Source organism: Elaeis guineensis, chromosome 10, assembly GCF_000442705.2.
Source record: "Elaeis guineensis isolate ETL-2024a chromosome 10, EG11, whole genome shotgun sequence".
NCBI classification, from domain to species: Eukaryota; Viridiplantae; Streptophyta; class Magnoliopsida; order Arecales; family Arecaceae; genus Elaeis; species Elaeis guineensis.
In genome coordinates, this window is record NC_026002.2 from 43,792,830 (window position 1) to 43,802,516 (window position 9,687).

Sequence of the window (9,687 nt, forward strand, 5' to 3'; positions counted from 1 at the left end):
ACATGGACCCATTCAACTACAACTATTGAAGTTGAGTCTAGAGTATCCTTGACCTAATCTAATTCAACTTTTGATTAGATTTGACCAATTACTCCAATTAGTCCATTTTTTAAACTAACCTTAGGTCTAACCCAATTATGGACCTAATTTATCTAACCCATTGACCCAAAAGTTTATGCAATTGTCTTAGATCTTAATTCACAATTCTAGACCTACTAGACAACACTTAATTCTTTTAATTAAGTACTTGGGCTAATGGGTCAGGGTTTGGCATTTCAAAAATAATTTTCAAATTTGAAAGATTTTATTTTCTGTTCACCAAATGTGTTAACTCATTTCACAAACGGGTCAGCACATTTCATAAACAGCAATTCTATTGCTCATTTCATAACAGAAAATAACTCAAAATAAATCATAATTTTTTTTTTAGATCTAATCTAACACATTCATGATAAATTTCTTAATTAAGTCCTTTCGCTGCTTCATCGGCATGGGATATAATTGCATCGGCACCCCTACCGCCATAGGAGACCCCATCGAATGGGAAGAGAGGGCCTTTAAACCCTACTTTTCTCCTATGACCGGACGGCCATGGCAACCAACCCAATTAGATTACTTGCTACTTGGATCAAGTATATCTAAATATACAAATTTCAAAATTTAAATTTTGAATTTCAAATTTCAAATTTCAAATTTCAAATTTTAAATTTCAAATTTGAGATTTCAACCAAATTTCAAATTTTGAATTTTCAATCTTTGAATTTTAAATTTTGAATTTTGAATTTCAAATTTCAAATTTTGAATTTCAAATTTCAAATTTCAAATTTGAGATTTCAACTAAATTTCAAATTTAAAATTTTGAATTTTGAATTTCAAATTTCGAATTTCAAATTTCAAATTTCAAATTTGAGATTTCAACCAAATTTCAAATTTCAAATTTTGAATTTCAAATTTGAAACTTCTAACAAATTTCAAATTTCAAATTTCAAATCTTTTTGAATTTTGAATTTTGAATTTTGAATTTCAAATTTAAACTTATAGATTACACCTTAATCTACGCATGCATATGTATATCATATTCTAGAACCTGCTCTGATACCAATTGAAGCAAAAATTTAGTGCAGGGGCAAAATGGTAATTTTAAAACTTTTTTAAAATTATTATTTTACAGTGGAATTATTAATTAATCTCATTAATTAATACTAATTAACCCTACACTAGGATCTAAATATGATACAATAGCATGCATTTAAATTTGAAATTCAAATTTGAATCATTAAATGTTTTACAGTACTGTGTTCAGAACACATCACCTTTTGCGGGTAGTCGATCACCGCAATCTGATCACCATCGGGGGGCTCTGATCATCACGTCGCAGCAATCCAAATGTCTGGCCTCTGCAGATCATCCACACGAAGCTCCCGTCTGATCAGCTCCTCACGAATGCTAGTTCGTGATTTCACCCTTTTGATGGCAGATGTTGATCGAACTCCTTCGATCGATGTGTGCCGACTTCTCGGATACTCTGGATCATTTGCACAGTTGCTAGAGAGGCTGATGGATCTCTCCCTGAAATTTGGTGGACTCACGACACTCGTGGCACACCAATCTCACTTCCCGAACCCTAGGTAGAAACCCTAGGGTACACACCAAAAACCCTGCGCCCAATTTTCTCTCTTTTCTTTCTTTTTCTCTCGGAAGGTTTTGGACCTTCACCTTGTGCAGAAGCCTTCCTCACACCCCAAAGTTTCTCTCCTAAATTTTCTACGCACATCCCACCTTTCTCCTCTTTTTAAAACAACGTCGAACGTGTCTTATCCGCGTGAGAGGATAAAGACAAGAGGTTACACATTTGAATTCAAATCAAATTTGAATTCAAACGAAAACCAACTTATCCCTATCCTTTTGGGTGTGAGAAGAGAAGGGGTGTGGCTCTTTGTGCATGGAAAAAATTTCACAAGAAACCTTTTCTCGTGTAAGTAATGTGGCGCACAAAATGGATAAGGATGAAAGGACAAGTGATAAGTTATCCATTCAAATTCAAACATGCTTTGAATTTGAATGGCTAACTAATTATTTTATCCATCCATATGGCACACAAATGAGGACGTGGGGAAGGGTTTTGTGTGAGAAAAATTTCACGAGAAGTTTCTTCTCGTGAATTCAAATGGGTGCAAGGAAGTTGGGTGTCGCAGGGAATTTAAAATAAGGTGGTTTGATTCAAATTGAGCCACTTAGTTTAAAATAGGTTAAGCACAATTAGACCAGATTAAACCCAACATAATTAGACTTAATTAGGCTTAATAAAATCCTAATTAAATTAGGAATTAACTAAACCTAACCCCTGATCAAATCAGGGACTAAACCACCTTAGCGATTAGGTCAACATTTAACCTAATCGGGTCAATCCAAACTGAATCCAATTCAATTGGACTTGATCCAAAAATAATTACTCAATCAAATTGAGTTAATTAGTTATTAAATCACTAATTAAACCTCTCATAAATATTGAGTCCAAATTCGATGGGCAATCAGGCATCAGAGACCATCGATATGAAACCCTGATCAAAGAGTTCAAATTTCAAATTCAAAATTTGAAATTCAAAATTTTGACCCCGGTACCCAAAATGTGTGGAACTCATGATTAGAGAATCCTAATTCTCAATCATAGAGTCCCAGATAGATAAGACTCATAATCAGCCATCAGATCAGAAAGGAACCTCTAATGTGTGTGACCCCGCAGGTTCGAACCTAAGCCGGTAGCACAGGAACCAATTTCTGTACTAATCGAAGTGACCATCTAGCAATGGTACCCGACGACCGGATAGGTCGAATAATCGCAATCGCAATATTCAGAACCTACGTGAATATGGTTATCGTATAATTCATCCCTTTTGACCCCTGTGTTTAGGACGACTCAGGGTTAAACTGTCAACCCTGATGATATCATCCGAATTGTGCTCAACTCAATTAGTCCTATGACTCCTCACTAGGACTACCCTAGCCAAGGTTTTGCTAAATTGAAACACGACTGTACACAGCTCCTAAACTGGAGTGGTCAATCCCGTCTTGACACACGCACCGACAAGTCAAGTACTTGACTACACCCAGCAACCTTCCGTCACTGAATTAGAAATTCAGGTAGTCCAGTGCCTAAGTGCAGTGAGTTGCTTGCAAGTCACCGTGGCGGTCTCAGGTCGGAGAGACATTTATACCCATATCCCATCAGAGCAAATCTTGACAGCAGAAATAGCTCCGAAGTTGGTCACGTTCAGTGCAGATGTACCATTACATCTCACCTGTATGCCATACCAGTGTCTCCACACTCTTTGGTTATGAGGACAACCAACCCATATGGCACACAACGACCTATGCTCGATAAACGTTGTCGTCCTTGGTAACAACGTATCATTTGGTCGCGAACATGTTTAAGGACTAAGCGACAAATCCTCCTTTGTCGAGTCTAAATAGTCCTAAGGACTTCACCACAACACAGGAGTTCATTAGAAAATGAAATATTTGTGATGAAAAAATACCAAAATAACTTTTATTTATTTATAATTCATGTACTAATACAAAAGGAGCACAACCGTCAACAGGCTGACGATAGGCTTTGGGACACTATTTCCAACATGCATATCCCCAGAAGGATATCGGCAAGCTAGCAAAATCCATCATGGATCGGACTATGTCTAATAGAGTTTGATTTCTCCTTTCAGACACACCATTATGTTGTGGTGTTCCTGGAGGAGTCCATTGGGAGAGAATCTCATTCTCTCCTAGATATGTGAGAAACTCACCAGAAAGGTATTCTCCTCCTCGGTCAGATCGAAAAGTTTTAATACTCTTTCCACTTTATTTTTCTACTTCACTTCAAAATCATTTGAACATTTCAAATGAATCTGACTTATGTTTCATCAGATAGACATATCCATATCTGGATAGATCATCCGTGAAAGTGATGAAGTAGAAATATCCATCTCTAGCACTTGTGCTCATGGGCCTGCATACATCAGTATGTACTAGGCCCAAGTGCTCAGTAGCACTCTCACCTTTTTCAGTAAAAGGTGACTTGGTTATTTTATCAAGAAGACAGGACTCACAGGTTGGAAGTGATTCACAATCATTGACTTTGAGGATTCTCTCTTGAGTCAACCTGTTTATCCTATTCTTGTTTATATGACCTAGCATACAGTGCCATAAGTAGATATCTGATATACTATCTAATCTAGGATGCTTTCCCATAGAATAAACTACGTTAACAGGTTGTAATAACATATACACACCATTGTTCAAATGTCCACAAAAAATAGTAACACCATTCATAATGATATTACAAACTTATTTTTTTATTAAAATTTCATAATCATTTTTGGCCAGAAGGCCTACAGAAATAATATTTAAAAAAAAAATTAGGACAGAAATGACAATCATTAAGAACAATGGTATGGGACTCAAATACAAGTTTTAAGATTCCTAATGCTAGAACTGAAACTAGTCTTCCATCTCCAACATTCAGGAATCTCTCGCCTTGCTCGAATCTCCTACTGCCTGCAACCCCTGCAACGAATTACAAATATGGTAAGGGTTACCGGTATCCAATATGCAATTAGTAATATCATAAATAGAAAAATTATAAGGAGTTATTATATAAATACTGTGCCCAGCAATAGCTTGTTTCTCTGCCTATTTGAATCTAGAAAGGCAATGTACTGAGGATAGTTCCTCTTTCAGTGTCCTCGCTTCTTGCAAAAGAAGCATTCAGCTTGACTCTTATCGAGCTTGATCTTTCTGGTCTGGCCCTGCACTGATGTCCCAACTTGAATTTGCACCTTCTTCGCTTTCTTCTTCTTGTTCTTCTTCCCTTTCTTAAAGGGTTGAGAACCAGAAGATGAACTTCCCACTAAGTTCACTGACTCCTTGTGGAGTTGGTGATCTTTCTCAAAATTCTGAAGCAACCTTAGTAACCCATGGTAGTTTACTTCAGGCTTTGTCATTCTATAATGAGTGAGAAATGGGAGATAAGACTTGGGCAGTGAGTTTAGTATTGCATCTTTCCCAAGCTGCTCATGCAAGGAAAAGCTGAGCTTGCTCAAACACTCCATCAGCTCGATCATGTACAATACATAATCAGTGACAGAGGCACCATCCCGCATTTTGGCGTTGAAGATGGCACAAATAGTCTTGTGCCTCTCCACATCATCGGGTGTGCCAAAGGCATCCTCCAACACTTGAAGCATGTCCTTTGGTTGAGCCGTCTCAAATCTACGACTGAACTCATTCCTCATGGCAGCCAGCGTGATGTAGCGCACCATGATCCGATCACTGAACCACTTTTGGTAAGTGTCTCTGACTGTTTCACGTACATTGGTATCTGGCTCCTCAGGTGTAGGATTCGTTATCACATATAGGATATGTTCATGCTCTAGGACTATCTTCAACTTTTGGGTACCAGCTATCGAAGTTGGATCCCACCAAATTATCATTGTTCAACAATGATCGGAGGGATAAGAAAGTGGCTATATTTGCACAAAAGAAAATCATAATCTAATTAGTAATTGATTCATTAAACCTAAAGATTTAGACTTTAATCAAAAAGTTTCTCCCACTATTGTATTCGAATTGATAGCCTCTACCTCCAATTCGAGGAATTACCTTAATTCCTTAGTGGGTACTAAAATCCACTTAGACTGCACACAAGCTCAACTTTGGTTGGCCAACCCATGTATATCTAAGGGTAGGTTCATAACCAATTATTTTTCTAACTAATTTCTAGTAATTTTAATTTTTTCCCAATCCCTAATCAGCAGGCTTTGGCCTCCACTGAAAAGGTCTGGTTAGGTCCAACCATTAACATGACCATACTTGGCCCATCTAGCCAATAAATGATTAGGCCCAACTTTGGTTGGCTAACCTAACCATCATTTAGAAAGATACAGTCAAGAAATCATATTATGAATGATAATTCCATCAACTGATAAGCACCAAGTCTTTGGGCCGCCAATGATTATCCAACTGATGGACCCATTATCATCCACTTAATGGGAGGCTATGATCTAATTATCATCATAATAATTTCATTTTAAGGACCTAATAATTTTAGAAGATTTAATTGATTTAGAGGAAGAGGTCAGATGAACCAGCTTATCATGATCCTCCCACTGGCTTCATCAAGTCAGCTTAAGGGAGACCATTAAAAGGATTGGTCTAGGAGCACCTAAATCAGTCACACTGATTTACCTAGCTGACATGGGTCAGCTCGAATAGTCAAGTGATCCGATCAAAATATAATTTTACCAAGAGGCTAGGTAAGTTCGATCGATGGGAGGGTCTGCCAAAGCTTGCCTTAGACACCATAAAAAATGATCAGATAAGCGGGTTGCCAATTAAAAACTACCAATCTGGTTTATCTTAGACACCAACTGATTTAATTAGTTTCGATTAGATGAACCTAATAGTTCGTGCTAGACTCTTTAGCCAAGAATCAAGTCCATTTGGTTCTCGTTAAAGACATGGACTTGACCAACTACAACTATTATAATTGATCTAGAGAATTCTTGACCTAATATAAGATAACAATTGATTAAATTTAGTTAATTCTCTAATTAAGTCCATCTTTAATCTAACCTTAGGTCTAACCCAATTAATGGACTTAATTCCCACTAACCCATTAACCCAATGTGTTATGGTTTATGTCTTAGGTTCTTCAATTCACAATCCTAAAACCTAATCAAATAACTTCTTAATTCTCAATTAAGTTTTGGGTTGAGGATTGGGGTTTGACTTTTTAAAAATAATTTTCATATTTATAAAATATTTTTACAAAATAGTTCTACCAATCAAGTTGCATGTTTGATTCATAATCAAAATGCAAGTGAAATAAGTATGAAACTACTTTAGATCTAATCTAAACAGGTTCAAGTAATTAAAATAATTTTATTTTAGATTTAAATACTTTTTAAATCTAATAAATTATAAATTTAATCTAGATCACATCTAACAAATTTATGATTAAATATAGATCTATACGAAATAGGACAACCTTTGCACCGTAAGGGATAAACCTTACAGCAGGACAACCTACAGTTCGTGATTGATCTAAAAAATTTTAATTTTAGATTTAATAATCAGATTATAAATTAAATTTAATCTAAAAAATAATCTAAGCATGCATAAATAATCATATAATAAACAACCAAGGCTCTAATATCAATTGAAGGAACTAGATCTAGGGTTTCAAGGTTAGATCTTGAAACTTTTTCAAGATCAGGCAGTGGAAGACTAAAATAAATTAAAATTTATCTTTTAAAATTAGAAAATCTCTAGATCTAAGATATTATTACATAATTATTACATGACATTAAATCAAAAATTAAAATATAAAAAGCAAGAACTACATGTTGATCATATCAATATGTTTCTATACTACATCTAATATATGTAAAATATAATATATCAGATCTATTACCTTATAAGTTAGACATTCTAACTTTACTGATCCAGACTTGAGGATGATGTTGCAATCCGCACACGCATCCAGCCTCTAGGAGTCATCCACATGAGTCCACAAATCACAATTAGAAGTTCTGGTCCAGGAAATCAGCATAGTATGCTAGTACTGTGCTGATCCTTCTTCGATGATCGATCAGATACCTCCTTCTTGATTTAGACTCTTCCAAAGATGAGAAGTAGGAAAAGTACTTTTAGATGTGAGACACTCAGAGAACTCAAGATGGAGGAAGGGAAGAGGTGAACTCAGCAACCTTAGAAGAAGACCCTCTTCTTCTTCTCTTTGCTCTCACCCAGACATTTGATTTTGTGTCTATTATATCTCCATGCCTCAATACTTTTTCTCTCTAATTTTTGGACACCCCAAAGGCATCTCAATTCTCTATAATTCACAAAAATTTTGTAAAGAAATTCATCTTAAATAGAGAGATATGAAGAATCTTTTTCTAGGTCAAATACCTAGTCAAGAAAACTCCAAACCGGCCAAGAAAAGGGGCGCCCAACTCTTGGGCATCTCCTCCTTATTTTTCTACCATGGACCACCAGTAAAAGGCACACAATATGTGCCATAAAAGTCATAAAAATTTTAAAAAAAATTTGGATAAAATTTGTACCATAAGGAAAGAGTTTTGATTTCCTAAAATTCTATCTCATAGAATTTGGAATCTAAACTAATTCCTACTTTGACTTGATCCACAACTACATTCCATGTAAGAGAGAAAGAGAGAAAAGCTTTGGGCATGTGTGAAGGCCTGGGAGAGAAGGTTTTGTTGCATAAAATAAGAGAGAGTGGGCGTAGGGGGCTAAGGTGGCGCAAGGTGGAATCCTAGTCTTACTAGGGTTCAATCTATGACTTGTTCAAATTTAGTTTCTCAAACCAAATCAAATCAAAACCAAATCAAACCAATTAAAATAAGACATAATCCAATTAAGAATCTAATTTAATCAGATAAAATTAGATTTAAATCAGTTTTAATTTTTTAATCGAATTAGAAATTAGGTTGACCCAAGTCTTAATTGAACTAAGACTAGTTTTTTCTTGCACTTGTCTTATCCAATAAACTAATTGGACTTGATCCAATCAAGCCCAAACTAAATTTAATTAAATTATATTTAATTAAACTTAATTTTAATATATTAACTTAATCAAATTAAGTCAATTAGCAATCAAATTACTGATCGATCCTCCTGCAATACTTGTACTAGATTAAATATCAATCGTATTGATCATTTAACCCTAGAACAATTTTTAATCATTGATCAACCATCTGATCGGATCATGAGCTTTAATGTGTGTGACCTCATAGGTCTAAACCTAAGCCGATAGTATAGAAATAAATTTTTATACCAATTGAAGTGACCATCTAGCAATGATACCCGACGGTCGGATAGGTCGAATGTATAGAACAACATCCTTAGAACCCATGCAGATATAGTTTCCATATAATTCATCCCCTTGACCAAAATACTCATAGGGCACCTAGAGTTCAACTGTCAACTCTGATCAGGTTGTCCATATTGTATTTCAAAATATCAAATCCATCTAATGGATTACCCTAGCCAAGGTTTTTCTAAATTGAAATACAACGACTCATTCTTCTCCAACTCTTGGAGTGGTCAATCCCATCTCGATCATACTCTGACTTTGCAAGTACTTGATTGTACCCAGAAGCCTTCCATTACTGAGTTACAAATTTAGTTAGTCCAGTACTAAAGCATAGTGAGTTGCTTGCAAGTCATTGTGGCGATTTCAGGTCTAAGAGACACTTATACCTATATCCTATTAGAGACATTCTCAATAGCTGAATGCTCTAGAGTTATTCATGTTCAATGATGATGTACCTTTATATCTCACCTGTATGCCATACCAGTGTCTTCACACTCCTTGGTTAAGAAGACAATCAACCCATATGGCCTACAGCGATCTATGCTCGATAGAAGCTGTCATCCTTATTAATAGTCTATCATTTGATCATGAATAGTTTTAAGGATTAATCGATAAATCCTCTCTTTATCAAACCTAATAAGTCCTAAGGATTTCATCACAACAATGGAGTTCATTAGAAGATGAAAACTTGTGATAAAAATATCAAAAATATATTTTATTTATTAACAAATCAATTACAATACAAAGTTGCTCAACCATCAACAGGCAGACGATTGGCTTTTGGGATATTT